Source organism: Balearica regulorum, chromosome 1 (assembly GCF_011004875.1).
Source record: "Balearica regulorum gibbericeps isolate bBalReg1 chromosome 1, bBalReg1.pri, whole genome shotgun sequence".
NCBI lineage: Eukaryota > Metazoa > Chordata > Aves > Gruiformes > Gruidae > Balearica > Balearica regulorum.
The window spans coordinates 144,075,484-144,098,952 of NC_046184.1; the positions used below are offsets into that span (position 1 = coordinate 144,075,484).

Here is a 23,469-nt window from a genome sequence, read left to right on the forward strand (position 1 = left end):
GATAATTCTTTAGTGTCCCCATTGAACCCCTTTAATGTAAGTTTTCCATAGAAACACAAGCAGAGCCCTGGTTGTGGCAGCTCAAATGGCATCATTAAAATGCAACACAGCCTACAACTTTTAAGTGTGAACAAAACCACAGCTTTTGCCTCTCAGCTGAACCACAAAACTAATATATTTTTGAACTCTTCATTAAAAACACATTTGTTTGCTCAGTTAAATGCTAAGCTGAACTCTGAAATATCAAAAGGTTCAACTAAAAATCTTTTCTTTCTCTAACCCTTACGCTACACAGTCATAATCTTCAGTCCCAACTTTACTTATTTCACAACCATGTACAAATGTACCAAATAGTGTGAAAGATACAGTAGCTGACCCCACAAAATACCACTCTCCTCTTTTTTTTTTTTCTTTCTCCTTTGGAAAGCCAGCCCTAACATACTAATTCAGAAACATTAAACTAATTCATCTGAAATCAATGAGCAGGAGACACTTCGCTAGTAGGTAAAAAACCCAGGAGAGTGCTCCCCAGCCTGGAAGGGGACCTCCCCGTCAGCAGCAAGTTGGGGAGCGGAGTAAGGAACACACAGGAGATGCTCGCCTTGTTTTCCACGCACACTGCTGCCGACAGACTCCTCACTTCTACTCCCTCAATACATTTGAAAAAGCAGCACGGCAGCAACAGAAACCGTAGCACAGAGAAACAGAAAAGCAAAAGAAAAAAATTTATAGGAACTAAAGGAAAATGTAGACACAGAAAACAAAACTTAGAAATGCGCAGTAGCTTTTCATAAACACTGCCTGGAAACTAAGTGTCACCAGGGGAAAAAGCATTTAGGAAGATTTGTTTCTTAAAATACAACTTTTAACAACAGAAAGCCATTTGGAACAAAGACCTATTTTTGCAGTTATCACTACTGTTATACTATCACTCCCTCTGTAATTTACCATAGTACTTACCAACAGCCAAGCCTCCAAACCAAGAATTGCACTGGTTGAAAACAGTGCTTCATGCTTTTCTCCTTACCCGTCCTGCATGGTGCACTACCATTTTAAAAAAAAAAAAAAAAAAAAAAAAAAAAAAAAAAAAAAAAAGGTCACAGAAAAAAAGATCTGCCAGGGTTCTGGAAAACGGCACCGACACAGGAGCAACAGCTCAGACTGTGCCTAACAGAGGCTCCACAGCCTCTCCAGGCGAGCCTCTTCCGCTTCGCGTGACCCTTACTGCCAGAAAGCTTGTCCTGGCGCTTAAAGCACTCGTCTTCCTCCTTCCTTGACACGGTTCAAGCCCTTTACCAGGTTTTTCTCTGTGCTGGACCCTGAAGATATCATCCCTTCCTTCCTTATACACCTAACTTCATGTTTGAACACTATGCTTAACACTTTTGTTAGTACATCCTAGTCTTTTCTCCAGATTAAATAAAACCCAGTTCCTTCACATTTTCTACATTTCTAATCCTTCTAGTCGTTGCTCTCCACCACCCTTTCTAAGGCTGGCGCACAATACCACTATGAGGTTGTGATGCCCAAAGCTGGTTCCAGCTGAACTCTTCCCTACACAGAAAACACTTTTTTCTTGTTCTAGAAAAACATCCTTTTCTGTCATGTGAGCTGCAGATGATAATTCTATGTTCAAACTTCAGTGCATTTGCTTTTGGAACAGCATGACCCTGTTGCCTCACATCCCAGCCATGAGCATTTATTGCTGCTGGGCCCATTGCTCCCGCCACAGAGCGGCTGCTCAGGCCCATTCAACCCCTCCTTCCACACTTCTCCAATCTGTCAAGATAACTCTAAGTTCAAAGCACCTTCTCGGACACATAGCTCCACCTAGTTTCATCTGGGTATTTAATGAGCAGAGTCCTGATTCCTTTATCCACATCATTAATGGTAAATATTAATACTGTACCTAGGAGAGACCACTTAAATCTCACAAAATTCACCTGAATTGTTTGAAACTAATTAAGTAGCTATCTGCCCAGTTTTCTAAGCAGCTGCAAACATTTCTGTGAGCATTTCACCGAATTCACGTTTCCTTAGCTTGCTTCTGATAACATGTGTTGTCTGATAACTTGCATCATCTACTGTGCAATTCCCACCTCACAAATTACTTTCAAGACTGAATTTTCTGAACTGGTCTTGTGATGCTTCATGTCTCCTTCACAATAAATAATCCCATGGATACAACAACTGCTTATGTGGGAAAGCTATTAGAAAATAATTGTATGATTTCCAATTTTTTATAGACTATTTCAGATATCTAATGCATGTAGCTAGCTTCCCATGGACTACCGGTAACATTACACAGACCTCTTACAAAAAGCAGATCAAGATATTAATACTACCAAGACAGCACAGGAGATAAAGCCAGTAGTTTTCAAGATTATAAATATAGTATGAAGCAGGAAGGTAATGGTACTCTTCCCCCTACAGTTCTGGAAAAATCATAATAGGAACAAGTATCCAAATACCAAAACAGTATCCACCATATTTAACAGAAGAGATACTTCCAGGCAATACTTACCCTACAGAGACTTGAAGTAGAAAAAAGTCACTAAGCTTTAAGAAAAGACTTCTAAAATCCTTACTAAGTAGTCATAACAAACAGAGTTGGATTTTTGCTTGTAATAAACTGTGATCTGATGCTGCTTTTTCAAGAGTTTCTAGCAGTGCTAACTACAGTGAGTATTCAGCAGCTTCTTGACTTTTACCTCTTCCACACTGGCTTAGTCAAAAAAGTAATTCAGTACAAATTCATGATCTCATTGTAAAAATCTAAAGATAGTCCATCTCACCTTATGGCAGGTCAGAGACGCAGAAAGCATCTAGCAAAGCCTGCAACTCTAGCACCTTCACTTCCTTCCACCATCACAAAAATATTTCATTACACCTTTATGCAGCAACAAGCCTATTCTTAATAATAACCAGTGACTTAGTAATTCCTAGCAACCAATTAAAATTTGCTGGGAAAACAATTTCCCACAGCAGCTTACCCCGTATTCCAACACACAATGCAGCAGGATGTCTAGAAGGATAGGTTTCATAAGGCAACTAACAAGTAACATCAAGCCGTTTTATGAAACACTCTGAAGTCCTGGGCCCCTAGGCACTCGGATGGAGACCCAACGCATCAGCTATTTAGCACGTGTGTAGCGCCAGCCATTCTGCAAAATACTCAAAATTTCTTATTCAGTGCTTGAAATTACTTGTTACACAATATAATTGACATACACATGCAAAAAAACGAGTCAAGGGCTGAAACCACTGCCCCAAAGGGAAAAGCTACCAAGACTGACAGACACACAGGATTTAACTTAAACACCCAACCTAAGGTGCACACAAAGTTGTTTATATTCTTCGTATACCAGCATGGGTCTGTAAGACATCAGATGTAATGGGATAAATTCAAAGAAAGAAGAAATTTAGACTTTGCATTAAGGAAGGATCCTGACAGTCACAACTACTGGTCTGTGTCCCCAGGGGAAGGATTGGAAGCTGCAGCTCTTGACGTTTAAACAAAGATTGGACAAGAGTCTCGGTAGCTGCACTGCCAAGACAACATGCTCTGGCTCAGCATTTCTCAAACCGGCCCGAGGGCAAGGCAACAACAAATGAGACCCGAGTATAAAGAGGAGGACTGCACAAAGCGGTTTGTTTGGCCTGTCTGCACTTAAGACTGCACACAGTCACACAGGCAAGTTGCTGTGGAGCAGCAAATACTGTGCATCAGCTGCTCCACAGTACACACGCATCTCGCTGCGTGTGGGTGAGAGCAAAGCAATCCCAAGTAGCTATTCCACCCTTATCTCTCTCTTCCCTACACCAGAGGCTGAGGGATATATAGACATCAAGGGATGCTACAGCATACAGCTGCATGAGAGGACAGCTACCGCACATCAGCTCAGGTATGTGCTCCTCTTATTCAAGGAGATGTATTACTTCAACCTGGTGCAGGATGCTCCTTTCTCCCAAGAGTGAGTATTGCCTGCAGCAGGTCGCATTGCAGTGTGGTGGAGTATAGCAGAAAGAGACCACAAATGCACGTGGCAGAAGCCTGCAGTAGAAGAGCTAAATTGGGATAAAGGTATCGGGAATTGGCAGCACGCTTCCCAAACTCACAAAGCCTAGAATAGGGTACAGGCAGAAGTAACAAATATATTTGATGCTACCTACTACCAGGAGCTGGAGAACAGGACTGTGAGTCACAGACCTGCAAAACCAGGCTATTTGTGAGGATCTGGAGCCAAAAATACAAATCCAGTTCTTGAGGAAAGGGAACACTACATGTCTTGCCATTAGCCACAGCCACATGTTGGCCAGTCAGATTTTAACTGTCAACCCATCTCATTCGACTGTCCTAAACAGATGCACTTGTGTGCATTTCCTAAAGCTGAGTGATGGCAGTACTATTTCATGTTGTATTCTGAAGGGAGGTTCAAGGGAACATTTCAGAATCAATAATCTAGATGACCTAGAAGCATCTTTTCCCATAGCTAATTTCCATTATTTAATGCAACTATATTTGTGCACAGTTATAGATATCTTTAGTAGAGATCTTAAAATAAAAAAATAAAATGATTCGCCAAGTGTGAGAACTTTTAAAGTATGTAACAGATGTTATGTTTCTGATGGCACAGCCATGCCATTCTCATACACTCTGTAGCAAGTCCCATGACCCCACCACACACACAAGAGAGTCACAAATGCTAAAAGCAGCATCGCTTATTCTTGCCGAGTCCTCCACACACTGACAATATAAAAGATGAAGGGCCAGATTTAGACTTCAGACCAAACTGTGCACTTCAATGCCTTCAAGTGAGATCTCTTACTCTGGAACAAGAAGAAGATGATGAAGAAACAAACCCCAGAAGGCTTTAACTCCCCATGCAGTGAATGGAAAGGTCTTTACAGTAGGACTCAAAGTGCCCAGCGCGTTCAGGACAGCCAGCTCACACACTGAAGAGGGAATGACGCCAGAAATCTCTCCTCTCACAGATTCAACTGCTGATTTGCAGCCCTGTAAACAGATACCTCCAGCAATCAGATCCATGCTTGGACCTTTCTTCCTCTTCTCCTCACCTCACACACACTCCTCAGGCGGCCAATTCAGCATCGTGTAAGGCCCTCATTCTGCACCTCACCTTCCCAGCCCTCCTCCTTGGCCATTGAGACTCAGCCCCAGACGCCTCCTCCCTCCCAACCACAGCTACCAAACCCTCAGTCCCTCTCCCTCACAGGACTCTGCCGCTGCCTGCCTGGAGCACACAAGCATCCATGGCCTTCCCCACCAGTCCACTTGAAGACCAGTCTGAGCAAGTTTTTCCTAATCTATATCGTACCATTTAGCTTCAACTACTTACTCACAGGATGGTCACCAATTGCTGGGTAGTGTCAGGAAGAGCTCATGTCTCAAACCACAACTGGCTTTTACAAAACAAATGAGCCTGCTGAACCTCTGCTCCTAGTGTCCTCAACACAAATAGAAAAAAACCCCAACCCACAACTAATCAACATCAGTTAGTTTTTAAAAAAAAGATTAAGAATAATTTATGTTTGGATTACAGGAAGAAAGCTATCTCATGGCTGGATGACAGTAGCCAAGAAAAGATCATGTTTCCTTTTCGGGATACGTTCAGTTGTAGTGCTCACCAGGATACAGAACGTGCGCTTTTGAGTTTCTCCACCTGCTCTGGGTATGAGCAATCCGAGTACTTAAAGCAGCATGGATATACTGAGTACACACATCACCTTTCATTTTATTTAACTCACAACAGCTAAGTCTATGCCAAGAGAAAAGTGCAAGAAAGCTGTCAGCATCTGACACTTACCAATTGCTGCATGTTATTTTTTGGTTAGTCCACGGAGTTACTCATCCTGAACAAGAAGTAATTTAATATATTAGTTTCCTCAATACAAATATTCTTTCTTCCTGGCCTTGAAGGCGGCCTCAGTGCCCACAGAAAAAAAAAAAACAACCTGCTGAACAGCTCACCTCATATCAAAACGTTTAGTCAGTATTTAACTGAAGGATAGTCAGTTCCCAGAGAAAAAAAGAAGGGCAAAAGAAAATTAACAGAGTGTTAACTTCACTTGTTCGTCACAGTGATTTGAAGTACTTTCAACATCCTTCAGCAAACTCAGGACATTGGTATTTGTGAGATTTCCTAAGGAAAGGCCCCCTGTTCTTTCTTGGTCAGACATCCGATCACCACACCAGCACTCAAACTGTCACCTCTCTCTGCAAAGAAACCCCATCAATAAATAAAGCTCTCAAGCTTTGCACTTAGACCGCAAAACGCCAGGCTTGGAACACAATCAAATGACAATTAATGAAGCAGCAGACACAAAAACACATTAAATGAGACTTCATCAACTTCATCCTTTGTGACTGTAAATTCCATAGCAGCAACCAAAAATGAATTCTTCTTGAAGATGATCTTAAGGAAAGGGTTGGGTTTTTTTTACTGCTATGAACGAAAAACCTGTGTCAACTAACTAATCCTTTGCCAAAGCCATTCCCGCTCACTCAGACAAAACACATGACAAGCTCTGAGAAACAAGCAGGGAAATTCTGGCCTCAGCGGAGTCAACAGGAATTAAAGTCAGTGCCAAAATGAAGTCAGAAATTAGCAAGGCATTTATCTGATGAATTTGTGAGCAGAACTCCTAAGCGACAAAACTGAGTTTATTTCTTCTCAAAATTTCTTGATGCAGACATTGGTCAATGGGGGGGGAGTTGCAGGATCAAGTTGTAATGCAAGAGAACTATTCCTTTAAAGCACCCGCTGCCAGAAGAGCTTACTGTCAAAAGGAAAAATGTGACCTTTAATAAAATTGTCTATACAGACCTTTATGATTTTTCATAGTTTAATAAAGACTTCTGCTGTATAACGCTGTCGTCTTTACGGAGGCAAAACTTTTGACATTGTTTTGCAAGGTGTTAAACTAGACGTACACAGACTGCTGCTCACGTCAGTATGGACAAGCTTCCACCGGTTCCGAGGAGGACGGCAGGTAACGCTGCTCTTCCAAACAGATTGGTATTTCTGCACTTCAGGCACATGAACGGCACCAAGGTCTCCCATGCTACGCTGCGCCAAACCCCATCAATGACCCAAAAAGAAATAAGAAAAAAATGGTAACTTGCTTTAATAGGTTTGCTCCCCAAGAGTTTTACATCACTGCTGCTTACCTGAAGCACAAAAACTCCTATAATCCTGTCCGTCCTGGAAAGCTCGACAGAGAAAGTGAACAGAGGAGCTGAGTTTTTCTACTTTGAGAACTGCCATCATGCAGTTAAACTCACAATTCTGACGGATGAAAGCTCTCATGAAGAGGCAGAGGTGCTACAGAGTACCCTAACGTGGCATTAAAACCTCTGAAAGAGAGAGACCTAAAGATGCTTTATCATGGCCAAAGTCATCTGGTACGGGAGCAAAGCAGACTCGACTTCCATAGTCCTCGTGCAAGGGCTAACACTAATGCCATTCCTTCAGAATTAAATGCATAAAACCAGTCTGATCATTGTAACGTAGTTACACTTCATGCAACACCTTCAAACTGTTAGAAAAGCAGGTTTCTCCAATAGATTGAGCTGAATACAGATTCCCTAAAATGATTTCAAGGAGGAAAGAAAAACAACCATTTTGACAAAAAAAAGTTCGTAAGGTAGAAAATGGTTAGAAAAGGATTTGAGGTTACTTTTAAGTGTTTTGAAAGTTACTCCACTAAACCAATGCTTTGCCACTGTCTTGTTTTTCCAGCAGTTCCTCTTGATACCTAAGTTTTCTTTTGAAATATACTTATTATCTGTACAAAACACACATCAGAAATTGTATTTACTTTACATCAAACACACAGATTCAACTTGCTTAACTAAGCACAACTTACGTATATACAGGCATAAGAGCACAGAAGTTTTTGTTAAATATACAAGCAAAATATTCATCAATACAAGCATTCACTGAAAAAAAATTGTTATACCATGAATGCTCTATTTTCTATGAATATTTAAAAAAGTACAACTTCATTTTTCAGTGGATGATACTTTTATTTTTTTGCAGCTAGTACATTTGTGTGGGTTTACATATGTGTATATATAACACCTCACATAAAAACACTGATGAGGAAAAAGCCTCTCTTTATTTGACCTAACAAACCTACACAAATCTTATTAAAAAAAAAAAAATCCCCAAAGGTCTGCCAAAATATTTTCAGGCCAATTGCAAATAATCTGTTAAGTCCATACTGTCTGGAGTCTGCTACAGAAACAAATTTAATTTGACCTCACTGATTTATAGGGTCCCGAGAATAATGAGAGACACTCACTAGAAACGCTGTTTTCTCCAATAACAAGGAAAAAGTTGGGAAGTCAAGGCAAACAACAGAGGGGACAGCCAAGGGGAAACTACAAAAGCATCAAAGACATGGCTCGGAGAGATAAGTAGGAACTATAAATCATGTTCAAGTTGTCCTGTACACTCGAGGCTTTTTTTTTCCCCCTTTTAATTTACTTTAGACATTTTTCCAACTTTTAACCCATTCATACCTCAGAAGTGGACTGCTTGAAATGTGAAAGTCAAGCATGCAGAAGCGAGTGTGCTGAAAACAAATTTATTTCGATAATCTTAAAAAAAAAGAATGAAATGGCACCTGCAAAAGCTATTAGACCTCAGCAACCTAAATTCATGCATAGCCCTGTTTGCTGTTACATATAGAGCCTTCTGAAAATCTAGAACAAGTACACAGAAGACACTGAACAAAGGCTCTAAGACAGCACTTAAACCAGATTAATCCATGCAATGGGAGTCCCGGGGCTCTGACTGACACACAGCTGACTGTCAGGAGTACAAGCTTTCTAACAACTTACGTCCCGCCTTCTGAAGTTTCATGGAGTTTACAGAGGAAGAAAAATGAAAACACCACATGTCAGATGTAGCAAAGAACCATACGTATTCCATTTAAAGCAATAAATGACAGAACACACCAAGTACAGATATATAAAGTAATTTTTAGTGTCCTCCTCTTTCATTGAGCTCGGGCCAGAGTCTTCATATTTGACAACAGTTGTTCCACAGTTATTTCACCTCTGTATAGGCATATAGATCTGATTGGAGCAAGTCAGATCTCCATCAAAACTGCAGAAGCACACATGGCTGTAACCTGCTAGTGACTGGCAAAATCTCGTTCTATTTCCACTGTCAGTAAACTCTTTGCACACTAGCTGTATTTAAAAAAAAAAAAGGGTTTTTGATCAAAAATGTCATGCCTACTACCAACTTCAACACACTTAAACACCAGAAAAACATTTGACTAAAGAAAACATTCTAAAATTTTCACAAAATGTCTTTGGGAAACTATAGTATGAGATCTTAAAAAAAATACAAAAAAACCCGCAAAAAATTAAAACCACCTAAATGGATGGATACCAGTTGCAAAGAGCACACAAAACCATCTTGCATTATTTTTATTTATAATAAAAATTTTGAAATATTTCATCTCACAAGTTTTGTCACCTTTTTCTTTTCTTTGGCCCCAAAAAGTGAAGAAGCATTAACAAAAAAAGGTGCAGAAAATTAATTTCTATAATGCAGACAAAATATTTTGCAAAAATAATTTTCATAGAAGAATCAATACCATTAAGCAGGAGTGAATTTTACTTCCTATGTATGCCAACAGCCATTACAATATTGCACCTCAAACAAGCACCTTGTATTAAGATCAACCTTTTGGTTCCTCCCTTACTCTTAGCACATTCTGTTGCAGAGCTGCAAGTTCAAATTTGTCAGGCAAAATGTTTCACTTACTTCTTAAGATTGCTCATTTCATGCTACGCTGGAAATGATTATGTTGTTAACATAAGGAAGACTGCAACTTCATTATCAGATTTAAGTATCTGCCTTTCAGTTGCTTAAATGACAGTTAATTTGATTTTTGTAGAACACCACAACTGTTCTCAAATTAGGCTGAAGTTGAAAAGTTGCTAGAACCCCCCCCAAACAAGGTTAACGCTATCAAAGCATAGCAATGTGACGACTGGTAACCCTCCCCTTGTCAGACCAGCAGTCATCATTCTTGAAAAAACACAGAAAACTATTTTCTGTGCTTGAAATAAGCATTTCTTCTCCTTCCTATCAAACAACATTTAACAAGGTTTACATTGCACTGCGGAGTAATCACCTGTTATCACTATTTCAGTCAGTTACCTGCTGGGAAAAGAGCCTATTTGCATGAAAGCAGGAACAGGAGTAGGAGTTTGTTACTCTTCTTCCCTTGCAAGTACCAATAAAAGTGGGAGAGGTATTACTCCTACCTCTCCTTCTGCTGACACTCCTCCTCACCAGGTAATTGCTGAGCCTACCATTTTCTTGTGGGTCTCCGTAACTTGCTCGCATGCTGCGTATTTTAGCTCCGTGAGGTTTTGGGTGCTTTTTTTTTTTTTTTATTAAAGCCAAAACCTGAGCGAGACATGGCACTATTTCAAACAATGAGTTCTCCACAGTCACTTTGATATCAAAGCCTGCAAATCAACACTGGAAGCATATTAAAGAAATACAAGCAAAGCAGAACAATAAAGAGAATTAAAAACCATAAGCAATCCCACTAGGGACATTTTTTCCTCCCTTGTCAAGATACACATTTCTTCTATACATTTTTTGTATTCAGCGGTTCAAGACGTAAGATCTTCTATGCGGCAGCAGAAATAAAATACTGCCATTTTATTCTGCTATACTTGATATGTAGGGAAGATTTAAATATTTATGCATTAAAAATAATAATTTTCTCAATATTTTCACGCTCTTTAAAGCAAACACTAGTTAAAACCTCTCTGGTCTGTTGGTTAAACCAATACTCACATTTTTAAAGTGGCATGAATGAAAGCTCAGAGTTTAGTTATGATTTTCACGTGTTCCTGAACACCCATGTTACAGTATCAACCTAATAGCATATCAACCCAACAACCTCAATGTCTTTAGTAAAAAACTTTTGTCTAAGATTTATAGCAGATACATCATTTATTTGCATAGGTGAAAGAAATTCCATCATATTACACGATAAAACTATATATCATAATTAAAAGCTACTTAGCGCAAAGGCATGTCCTATTCAGAAGTTCTCCTTCCACTACTTGATCATCTACCCAACAGCATATTCCAAAACAAGAACTACCTGTAAATTTAAAACACAACTTGGAAAACACTTTGTAATGCAGTTGTGGAGAATTAACTATTTGCAATAAACGCTCCAGGTCAGTTGTTTCGCTTTGCACAGCTCAGTAAGTGGGGTACCACTCTCCCTTTGGAGGATCCCAGGCATCCCAGTGTCTACTCACCCACCGCACAGCACTAATTCTTGGAAGCTGTTGGACTTGCTGTGCGTCAAACCACTTGCGCAGGCGTGAAACTGCTCTCTAGGGCACGAGCAAGAGCCTGAGCCTTTCACCAGCAAAGGCTACCACAGTCAGGAGCTTTTAGCAGATATGGCAGACCCTCAGAAAACCCTCAATAAAGAATTTTTTAGAGGGGTAAAAAAAAAAAAAAGGTGGGGGGGAAAGCCCTGGACAGTAGATCAGTGAAATAATACGTAATTCCCTCAGGACTATGTGACAAGCATATTCATTTTAGCAACCAGTCAGGCATGTGTATAAACCTGTTTTTTAACACATCCCTACAGCTCTAATTAAAACACAAGGAGGCATTAATGACACGATATGTTATATTCAGCATTCAATTCAACAAGCAAGAAACACAGCTCTGTAATCTAATGCTGTAACAGGTGTACTTTAAAGATGGAAAGCACTCCAAAGTTTTCAAACAAAGTTTAACAAGCTAAGGCAAGCATCCCAGTATTTAATCCAGGAGAAAGTTACAACAAACAGCATCAGCAGTCATGAGCTCATCCTCCCACCTTCTCCTGCTCCTCTGAACAGGGTGCCTTAACAACTGCCAGTGGAGCCTCTGCAGCCGTGCTCGCAGCTCAGGGTCTCTTCCACTTCTTTAAATCCAAGTAAAGCTTCTATTATAGCTCTACAAACACAGGAGCTTTCGTTAGGCCCAAGATCACACGTCCCAGACTGCTCTAATCCCCAAATTCTTGGTCTCCTACACACTGAAATAAGATCTTAAATGCTGGAAAAGTTCAGATGCCATCTAGAGAAGGGTGACTTGGAAGGAAATAAATATGAAAGAGCGAACAGCCCAAGGAGACAGGGAGGTGGTTAGTAATTACACAGACGTGGAAAGGCAGAGCCAGCAACGTGTGGGTTCAATATCCTTCCATAGAAGTCAACACCCAGGCTGTCACGTTACACTTCTAAAACCTCTTTGCCAGATACCATCTTATAGCTGAAATAAGTTGAAGTATCAATAAAAACAATATCTATAAACACACCTTTCAGGGGTTCTGAATAGCAGATGTGCAGTTGTAGCTAGAAGATAGTATAAAGACAAGTCATTTTAAAGTGACAGTGTAATTGATCATTTAACGTGGATAAATATAAAAGAAATCACCTCTCCCCCTCTTCTTATTTTAAATAGCAGCATTAAGTTAAAATCAGCTGTGCACTAGAATGCACAATTTCATACAGTTATCTCACTTTTCAGAGGTGCCATCAAGCCCTACAGATCTCAGGCATCTTCCACTCCCACCTGACCCAGCCTCCGCCAGCACAAAACCTGCCAGGGCCCTGACATAACATTTTATACATCAGCTCTTCAAGATGCAAATAGCATCTGTTGGCTTCCATTACATAAATATCCCTGATAAGAGCTATTATTAACTTGTTACTTTCCATTTTAAGTAAAGTATGTCAAAATTGCATTTAAGTCTCCAATTACATGAAGCCTCAAGTGTTATAAACACTTCAAATCTTCAGAAAAGACAAACATCGCACGATTTCAGAGGAAGGACTCCCCTCTCCAGAAATTCAAAAGCCCCTGAGTCCACTTAGCTGTAGCTCCCGCAAAAACTGTGGGAGTGGGGAGAGATCAAGCTGGCACAATCAAATGGCAAGTTCTGGCTAAGTCCATCTCTGTCTACAACACAAGAAGTGACCAGCCAAAAAGCAACACCACTGATCTAGACAAAATGGGAAGCTTTTGGTTATAAAATGCATTGAGAGCCGGATAACCATGCTTAACAAAATACTAACTTTTAAATTTCAGTTGAATGCAACATTCTTTGTTATTAAATTGCCCTGTATTTTCTGAAGAGTAGGTATAATGCTACACTATCAAACCTGCTCAAGTAAGAGCCCCGAAAACCACATACCAGCTTCTAAAGGAGACTTCTAGGGACTGAAGGAGAAAGACACAACACAGAAGCAGAGGTTTATGGAAGATTTTCATCCATGGATCGTAAAAGACACACTTCAAAAATAGTACACGTTCCTCCTCCAGCTATATGCCAGGTCTCGCCGAGCTAACAAAAAATGTACAGACGCCATGCCACGCTCCTTACCCTCTGTGACATGATGATCAGAAATTAATTTCAAAGATTGAAATAACCTACCTAAATAGATTACAGGGAACACTGCAGGGGTATCAATTTCAAACTCAAATCTCAAGTCAGCTTGTACAGCGTTTAAGTTCACTTCTCACCAGCAAGTCTTACAAATCCATCCATTTTCACCACAGCCTTGGACAGCTGCCATCACACACGCCATGAGTTCAGGTCACCAGTCACGACAGACCCCAGGCCAGCTGCAGCAAGTTCCGTGGGATAAATGCTCTACAGCACTCAGCACGTGGTAGCTCCTTCAGTGACCGTGCTCATGCATGCTTGCCTATGTGCACATATATAAAGCTGTACAGATGAAAATAATACTCAACTGTAGCCAAGCAGCCTTCGTAAATTCTCCGTAAGCAAACTGCCCAGCTCTATGAAAACTACCCGAATTTTAAAAACCAAAAGCCCACAACAATCTCAATAAATCCCAGATAAAAACATCCTGATTTTCTGCCACAGAGAGGAAGTTCACAGAACAGCAGAGAAGAAAAAAGCTGCGTTTATTCTAACACTACACTGGGATCCTCTAGCCCAGATTTTTACATTCACAGAGGATTTTCATTATTTTAACGAGATCCCAAATGAACGTGCATCCTTGCCAATAAACGCCACTGCATATGTTCCCGCATCAGCTCTCTAGCAAATCTTTGCAGGTACCTGCTACACATACATAACTCAAATAAAACAAACAAAAAAACCCCACAGTTGTGCTGACTGACTCAACTCAGGGGAATTTTTCCTGCTGGGGGAGGGAAGCCTGTTCTGTAAAAGGAACCTAGAAAGAGGAAACATCAAATGAAGGACAGGTAATAGAAACAGCTCTCATTATTTTGATGACTTTTACCACGTACAAAGTCCAACTTTCACATAAGAGAGCTTTCTTCTGTTCCTCTTTGGCATTATAAACAGGGCATGTCATGTCTAGTCTGGAAACAGGTCAGAAGTTCAGTTAAAAAAAAAAACCACAAAAAACTTTGGATCCTAAAAGCACTAACTTGCTTTTAATTTGAAAAGGCACTTTCTTAACTAAAGCAACTTCAAATTGCATTTTTCTCCCTTCATTAAGTGCAGGTGAAGGCTTTTCCGACATTCTGCTAAGGAACTCTGTGACAGGCTTGATAAGTTATGCTAACATGCCTTCATCCAGGTCACCCTTTCCTCTCTAAACTCACCTGGCTCTCACTTTTTCAGGTTAGCTCTAATCACTACTAAGATGTGGTCTCACTTTGTAGAGATTAGCAGGTGTGTTCGAGATGCTTTACAGAACAGCCCACAACAAGCACCAACATGACGTAAAAAGTTGGCTGCAGATAAAACATTTTGCATGCATCAAGACAAAATATGGTTCTCTTAATCTTTCAGTTTTAATGCAAAGGCTCTTTTACGTTAACAGAGGCACAACAGCTTTCAAGTTTCTAGTGTATTTTAATCACGGGATTTCTAATCACAACTAGATGCCATCCCCAGCATCCCCTTATCCTGAACATGAAAAAAAACATGGCTTTAAAGTACAGCACTAATTTAGTGATATCTTAATTGAAGCACATAGCCACTCATTAAAACGATTCGCGAATAATAGCTGAACTCTTCAAATAACTATAGATGCTTTTCATAAAAGAGCTCTAGTTAAAAACTAGAAGAAAGCAGCATTTATTCTTCCCATTAAGATGCATTTTAGGACTCCCTATACCCAAGTCTCCCATTAATAATCACAGAATTATTTGCAAGTGCTACTTTTGCTGCATACCCGTCCGCTAATCATACCGGTCACTGTACGTCCGTAGAACGAAGCCATGCCCTTGCAGAAAGATGAGCGACATTAAAGCAAACACGGTGTGAGGGAGGAAGGTTTGATTTGGAGAAGCGGAGCGGGGACCTTCCCGCTGCTCTCCCCACAAGCCGAGGGGGCACTGGGGCTCCATCCGCGCCCGCTGCCCAGGATAAAACTTACCTTGGCGGCGCGGCGGGCCGGGCTGGGAAGGCGGGAGGGCTGCGCTAGCGCTTCATTGTCAAACTCAGTTCTAGCAAGTTCCTCGACATGCTGGCGGAGCGGTGCTCGGCAGCGGACAAGCGCCCGGCTGTCTGTCTGTCTGCCCGGTTGTCGGTCGGTCGGTCGGTCCGCCCGCAGCCCGGCCGCCACGCCCAGCCACGCTCCGCAGGGCCCCGCCGGCTCGGGGACCGGCGGGTCGCCGCCTCTCCGGGCTGCGGCGAACAAAAGGGCGCTTCGCCGGGGGCCGCTGCCGCCGCCGCCCAGCCCCTGCCCCGCCGCCCCCCGTGGGCACAGCCCGGCGAGCGCGGGGGCGGAGCGGCGGCCCGGCTCCGGCGGGGCGGGGGAACCGCCGCAACTTTTCCCTCCGGACGCGGCCGGGGCCGCAGCGCCCACGCCGGACGGGCGGTCCGCCGCGGCGCCCGGGGGACGCTGCCCAGCCGGTACGGCCACCCCTCACCCCGGCCCGGCTCCGCATCCCCTTCGGCGCCCGACGTACCCGCAGGACCCGCCGCCTCTCCCCGCTCGCCAGTGCTTCCTCCTCCTCCTCCTCCTGCCCGGCCTTGGCGCCAAACGCCGCCGCCGCCTCCCGCCCGCCGCAGGCCCGGCGCCTCCCCCGCGCACAGGCCCGGCGCGGCGGCCCTGGCGGCCCGGCGCCCGCCCCCCGCCCCGCCTCCATGCGGGCAGCCCGGGCCGCGCTCACCTCCCGCCGCCGGCGCGGCACGGCCCGGCCCGGCGCGCCGCCGCGTTCTCCCCTGCTCGCCGGCGTGGGCGGCCGTCAGGGCTGGCGCTCCCGCCGCGGCGGCGGCTGCTGCTGCTCCGACTGCTGCTCCTGCTGGTGCCGTCCCGCGCCGGCGCGCATCGCCTCCGCCCGCCCGGGCCCGTGGCCGGCGGCGGCTCCCGCCCTGCGTGCCGGCTGCTCGGCGCGCCCGCAGCCAGGCCCCAGCCCCGCGCCCGCCCCACTCCTCCTCCTCCGACGGCAGCGGCCGCACAAGAGCCCTATTGTATTATTGACACTGCTGGGCTCCAGGCCCCGCCTCTTCCCCTTCCCTCCTTCCCTTCCCTCCCTGCCCGCGCCGGGCCTTCCTGCCAGCTGCGCCGGCAGAGCCGGCCCGCCCGGGCGAGCGGGAAGGGCCCTGAGGCGAAGGCCTCAGCCCCGGGCTCCTCCACGGGCGTCAGGGCTGCGGGGAGCGAACTGTGCCCGGAACCGGGTGAGAGGCGGGAGGTGACTTCTCCCTTCGAGGTGCCCAGAGCAGATGAAAAGCGAGCGGCAGCGCCCGGCCCGCAGCCCCAAAGCCACCAGCTACCGAGACCCAACTTGGGGCTGAGCGACTGGCGGCAGGGGCAGAGGTCGAATGGTGCCTCACCTCATCCCGTCTGCCCGCCAGCGGCTTCCCATCCCTGCCTGGTCCTGTGCGAAATCGAGAACATTTTACACAAGTGACACAACTTGTAAAATGACAAACATAAAGTCTACCTTAGGGCAGCTTTTAGCCAGCTGTTGGTGTTAGTTGCTGGACCGGTGATGGAGTTCCTCATCTACGTAATGTTTGATAGCACAGTAGGCGACATCAGTTAGAATAAAGGAAACCAGCAAAAATTTGGCAAACCTCCTCCATGATTAGGCCCAACACACACTCCCCATACTGCTGTTACAAAGTACCACCTGCATCAAATGCACTGCAAACCCCTTTTGCCTTCCTTACCAGAAGGGCTGCTGCAAAGAGATTTATCTGGAGAACACCCTTTGGCTGCTGCAGCCCTGATCTCTGTGCACACCGTAACTGAGGCACGGAAAGGCTATGGAAACCTGGCACAGAAGGAAATGGAACCTAGGGTCTTAAATCTGAGATACAGCCCTTCTCTCTAGGCCAGGCACTGAGAAGAAACAGCAAGAATAATATGAGTAGTACAAAGAAAAAGGAATGAAGAGATGAGTATCAAACATGGCTGGGATAGTTTGACACACCTGAGCTGCACTTCTACAGTGTTTCCGGACAGCAACCAAAAGCTGAGGTGAAATGGATGGTAAGAGAGCAGGCACCCTTTCAGGCCAAACGGTCCATCTAGCTCAACAGCCTCCTGCCTGCTCTACCAAGTCACGGGCCCCCCACATCCACTTCCTCCTGGTCCAAGTGGGCATCCACAGTAAGATACTTCCCCCAAGTACTCTGCAAGCCTCCAACTACTTTTCACTCAATTTCCCAAGCAGGATGTGGCACGTCTGTTTAGTAATCCTCAACAGATCATTTCTTCAAGTACTGGCCCAAGTCAGCTTTCATCGAATCCATGTAGGCTTCTGACTGCAAATCACTGCTGCAAGGACTTCCATGGATCTACTGCCTGCTGCAAAAAAAATACAATATTTTTTCTTTTGAATAGCTGGTTAATATTCCTGCGTGTAATATGCAGTGTAGCTTTCTACAAATGCAGTTAGACCGCAACCAAACAGCGATGCTGACACGTATGACTACCTTCATGCACCAGTGGTCATCTCATTTGCCTTCTGCTCATTAATATATACTTGCCAGGAAAACACTCTAAGCAGCTTCCGAAAACCGCAACATCAAGTAAAATAGCAAGAATGCTCCCCCCACCACCACTACCACTTGTGGAATCCTCTATATCAAACCAGGGTCCAGGCAGCAGGGCAGGCAATACTGATGTTTTGTAAGAGACCTCAAGTCAAAAATGAAGAGAATTCAGAGTGATAAAACCAAGTCCATGCACTATAGAAAAAGACCTGTTTTCTAGTCATAAAAGGAATTCAAAGTCCAACTGAGTTAAAATAAACAGAAACCATTTTCAACTACCAGTACCTAAATTCAGATTGTAATACAATTTCTATTTTTTGTGTGTCCATGAAACCCGCTTAGTAGACTGTACATATATACTGTTTAAAGTATCCGTCATTCTGAAGGACAATGAAGAATCTATATTACCACCAGTGAAGGAAACGTTCCTATGAGAAGTTTCCTGCCAGATTACTTTATATATGAATGACTTCATCAGGAGCAGATGCAGCCCAACCCAGGAAAGGTGTTGTGCAGCTATCTTCACTTCTCCTGCCTGGGAGCACCCACTCCGCCTGCACTGGCTGTCACACGTCAGAAGATGACATCCAAACCTCTAGTTCTACAGTGAATCCACAGCTGCATGTGGTGGGCTCAGGGCCAGAAGACAGGTGACACGGGAAAAGCTGTGGCAGAAAGTCCATGGAGCTACTAATTTCAATAAATACTTTTACGTGCAAATGGATTTATCGTTATCTCATCCTGTGTAACTTCTAGCAAACTATTGACTGTTTGATAAGAATTTACACAGAAATGCATTTACATTTGCTATGCATTTCTACAGGAACACCAAGCAAGATGAATAAATAGGAAGCAGATTGTACACTGCTGTTCTTTTTAAAGACATGTGCAACACAGTTTCCGCATTTTCTCGAGAACGGATGAACTACAGATGCTCTTATTCACCTAGAGAATATGAGGAATTTACAGAGCCAGATGTTAACATGTTGATAAAATAATAGCACAAATATGACGTCCTCCCAAGGGAGGAACGCTCTGGAAGCTACGAGTATAAGAGATGTGGTCAGGATGTATGCCATGCTCAAGTTGAACCGAGTCATTATTCAGCTGTACCAAGGCTGCCCATAGTATATTATGGCATTAAGAAAGTTACACTGAAGTAATGTTTAACAGCTGAGAAGTAGGGTCACACAGAGTTTAACACAGACTGGAGCCACAAAAGAAGCATCTCTAATTGAAATATCTAGAAGTATTTCAGTGAATTTCAACAGAAAAGTATTTTTGCTACAAAATCTGCTGTCTCTGACCAGATGCCAGAGAAGTGAAAGACAACAAACACAGAGTAGTGGTTTGGAGGAGAAGTGGAGGGAAATAAGAATCGGAAAGGCCTGGGAGGTTAATTCATACCCCTTACCTCCAAGTCTTTGCAGCACTCCCAGTCTGCACACAGAAGCCTCCATGGGCAGTGATTCTTGTTGACTCTGGTAAGAAAAGAAATACACAGATACCAAAGCCTGGCATACCAGCTTTCTTTGTATAGGTGCTGTATAAAACTTGCTTCATTGGTATATCAGATACCATCGATGAAACCTCGATACAATGTCCTTAAAAGCAGAGCAAGCAGGGGCAGCTATTGGCAAGAGACAGAAAAGCCAAACTCCCTTATTTTCTTTTCACAGTAAGTGAAATTATTGAAGTGTTACCATAAAGCACAAACACCCACCTGCAAACGAGAGAGCTAATTATCACTGTGGAGTAACTTTCATTTGTCTGTGGAAAAAATGCAAAGCAGAATCTCACCTAAGGATGGCTAGCTGTTTTTAAACCCTCTCCTGACTAAAAATGTTTCTGATACTTGCTATTAGAAATAGAAGCAAAAAGCACTCGGAGCTTCAAAAGATCATCTTTAACACTGAATCTAATCCTTCGGCACCTATTGGGGCAGCTATCAAAAGATGTCCTCAGGTCATAGCACAGCCCTTCCATTTAATCTCCAGAACCCTTTAAAAAAAAAAAAAAAAAGCAGCCCCTGAAGGGGTTTTTATGGAGGGACTTCGGAAATGGGGGGGGAAGGTCTCCCCTCACAAAAAGATCAGCACATTCAGATTAAAAAAAAAAAAGTACTTCCACAATCATGAAACATGTACTCTCTTCAGAGCAAAATGTGCCAGCTTCACTTCCCAGGATCTGACAAGTTCAAAGTTTTGTGCTTGGAGAGATCTTGGATTTATCTTTCTCCTTCTAAGACAGTAACACAGGATGGAGAGGACTGCCAGCAGCTTTCAAAACCTATCAGTATTATGGCTCTGTACCTTAAATGCATGCAAGTACCTAACCAAAAAGAATCAAAGAATACATTTTATGCTTGTATTAGTGAAGCAACAAATTGTGTATCTTGCCTAAAAGAGCTGGAAAATCAGCTGCCTCCAAGTTGCCATATGAGCAGTTTGGGGGAAATCTCCCCTACGGCAGGCAGCATCCACGTAAGTAGGGGGAAGTAAGGTGGCTGCTCCCTGCAGCGCTCAGAAATCACAAGTCAACAGTCACTGCACCCTTCCCCACCCCCCCAAAAGTTTGTTTCAATTTTACTTTCTTTTTTTTTTTTTTTTTTTTTTTGACACACACAACTTTAATGGCCCAAATTGCAAAAAAACTTTTCAAGTTCCCCTCACCATGACAAGGACAAAAGTACCTAAAAATGAAAGCAGAGAGTCTCACATGACTGTGAACTGGGACTTCATCACCACAATAACTGTGATAAAATGAAGTTGGAAAAGCAGAGAGATGCATACCTCTGTCACCCAGACACAGAGTCCTTTGAGCCTCCAGTACTGCAGTGGTGCCTAGCCTTAAATTTAGCCTCATCATTTGGGTAGAATCTGTAACAGCACGTTGCTTTTAGCCTATGCCGTTTGGGAAGGTCAAACACTCATTTAAACACTGTTCAAGAGCCTCTTAACCTCACTGTAATTTCCTATCTATCAACTTTACCTGATGCTTTTAAGGACAAACTTTCTACAGCAGTTCTAACAGAAGGATGTGAGGGAAATCCACATGTATTTGGAAGATCTCTTAGACCCTTGACAACACTGGCAATTTTAAAGCCTTGTGCAATGGGAAGGAGGATGACTCGTACTTAACCAATGCTGGTCACATTGCTTAATACATTCTGGGGAGGTACTCAGACACTTAGCCATGAAATTGTACGTAGATGGGGATTATCACTAGATGCATAAAAAAATAAAGGAATGAGCAGTTGCACATTTTTCTTTGTGTACTCAGAAAACTTCAGAGCTTTTTTAAAAAGCTTCTCTCACTTCCCCCTCCTTTTCTTCTCTCTTGCTCGGAACCAGTAATGACTATATATGCATCAGGAAGACCAATTACCACAAACATTACCAGCAACAGTCTTAGGGCAACCAGGCATTCTGAAGAGATGAAAGCACTAAAAAAGCATTCTTCTATCAAACTGGACACCAAGATATTAATGTCTGGCCTGTTAACACACAGTGGCTCCCAACCATTCAGTGAAGCCTCCTGGACATCCTGCTTTTACCAGGTTTGATGCTTGTAAAGTTTTCCCATACGTAAATAGTTGTGTTGAGAGACAAAGCTCAGACTAGCCAGCTTCAACAAAAACTTCCAGGCTGGCACTACAGCAAGTTATTATTTTTCAGAAGTTGTTATCCTCAGCAAATTGCTATAGCTCATACTGTGAGCTCTGCAACGTCCAGGGAACGAGGTGGACCACCACAGAGCTAGGTGCCTTCCAACATACACTGGAGCAAGGATGCAGTACTACAGCACACAACTTGAAGTGCTACAGCTCGCTTGCACCATCCCACTCAAATCCATGCACACTAGAGACAATACTTACCATCAGCACTTATTCATAGATTTTCATACTGTCGGACTAGAATTTAGATGGTTTAGATCAAGTTTAAACATGCTTGGAAGAGCTGTTCCTGCAAATCTCCAAAGACCCAAGTCACCCTTATGGATTCAGAAGGCTTACTCATTAATTCACAAAAGGAACGAATGGCACAAAGGTCTAAGGAGTCAACAAGGAACTTGATAGCAAAAATCCTACAGTTTAGGAACTACTCAGGCAGTAGTTACTACTGGGCTGCTACTAGTTCTTAAAAGATTCATTTCACAGCAGCTTTTAATAAATCTTTAGGAAAAAAGACTGGGGAATCAACACCTAGATGATATTATCAGCCATGCTAATTGAAATGCGCACAGAAAGCTGAATGCTGTATGAATAAAGTCTAAACACTTAAAAGCATTTGAGAGAAGATACTCAGCTACAGAATTCTCGCTCATGCTTAAGTCAGTAAAACTCATTTTCACCCCTGTTAGTCAGAACAACTGAAGCACATATTTTGTATTAAGAAGTTTCAGGCTGCTTTCTGGAATTGGAAAAAAAAAAATCTGTCCCAGTTATGTTAGTGCAGCCTGGTACATGGATTACTTTTAAATCCATGCATTTTATGCATGATTATTTAGATCTATGACAAAATAAGTGACTTAGCAATTGGGGCACAGATACAAAGCTTCTGCATGTTAGTATTTGAGGATGTGATTGGTAAAACTTGTGAAAATACTTAAGGACAGCTTTGCTATGACTTAGATACTATGTAAAAAAGATTACTATGCAACTCAGTTCCAATTGGGGTACAAGATTATTTTTTTTAAACTGCAGAATTGTACAATAATAGCTAAGTGTAAACCAAAAGCTTTGATTCTTTAAAGCCTCACTGTTTAACTCAATATATCCAAATGAAAATTATACTGATATAGTACTTCATGTTCTTAGCAAACATTTACGCTTCATGAAAGTTACTCTAGACCACCTCTAGTTGGAAGATTCTCATTTCTGACTCAGTTTAAAGCTGAGTTTGGAAATGTATTAAATGTTTACCTGTTTTCAGGAGCTTTTCCCTGTTTTCAGATGTTGAATGGGATATACAAATGAATTGCTTTCTAAATGAACAATTCTACCAGTATAACCACCACAATGTGGTTTTGCTGTGAGCACATCGCTAGTATGCATCTAGTACCCAAAGAGGTAAGCACAGTTAAAAAGCACAAAACTTTTACAAGTTAAAAAACAAAACAGAAAGAAATAACCACATGTGCGCACAGATCAGGGAGAACTGCTTTAACAGTCTCCATCCAGGAATCTCTGTACTTATATCTTTACAGCTTATGAGGAAAACTGCAGTGCAAAGTTAATCATATTCTCAGTGACTCTGGGGAAAAATCCCTGCTGTCAAAAAATTCATCTTTTTTGAAGGATGGATGACTGCAGTTAATGCTTATTTTCAATTAATTGTACCTATTAAAGTCCATGTTTAAACATGGAATTCAGTTTTTATACTTAATATAATTATGTTTTGCAATATTTTATAATTTTAAAAAGTCTTCCATAATCCAGAG

The 23,469-nt window shown here is 42.7% G+C and overlaps 1 protein-coding gene across 11 annotated transcripts in view; it reads right to left on the reverse strand.

The window, feature by feature from the left end:
* Positions 1-16,487, reverse strand: part of JADE3 (jade family PHD finger 3) — a 71,665-nt gene extending 55,178 nt beyond the window's left edge. For 2 of the 11 annotated variants that reach the window (XM_075737202.1, XM_075737161.1), the window contains exons 1-2: positions 16,197-16,454; positions 15,458-15,596 (exon numbers count right to left, since the gene is read on the reverse strand). The gene's annotated coding sequence lies outside the window, so the exon portion shown is untranslated. The other 9 variants (XM_075737154.1, XM_075737145.1, XM_075737168.1 and 6 more) reach the window with 9 other exon arrangements.
* Positions 16,488-23,469: the final 6,982 nt, after the last annotated feature.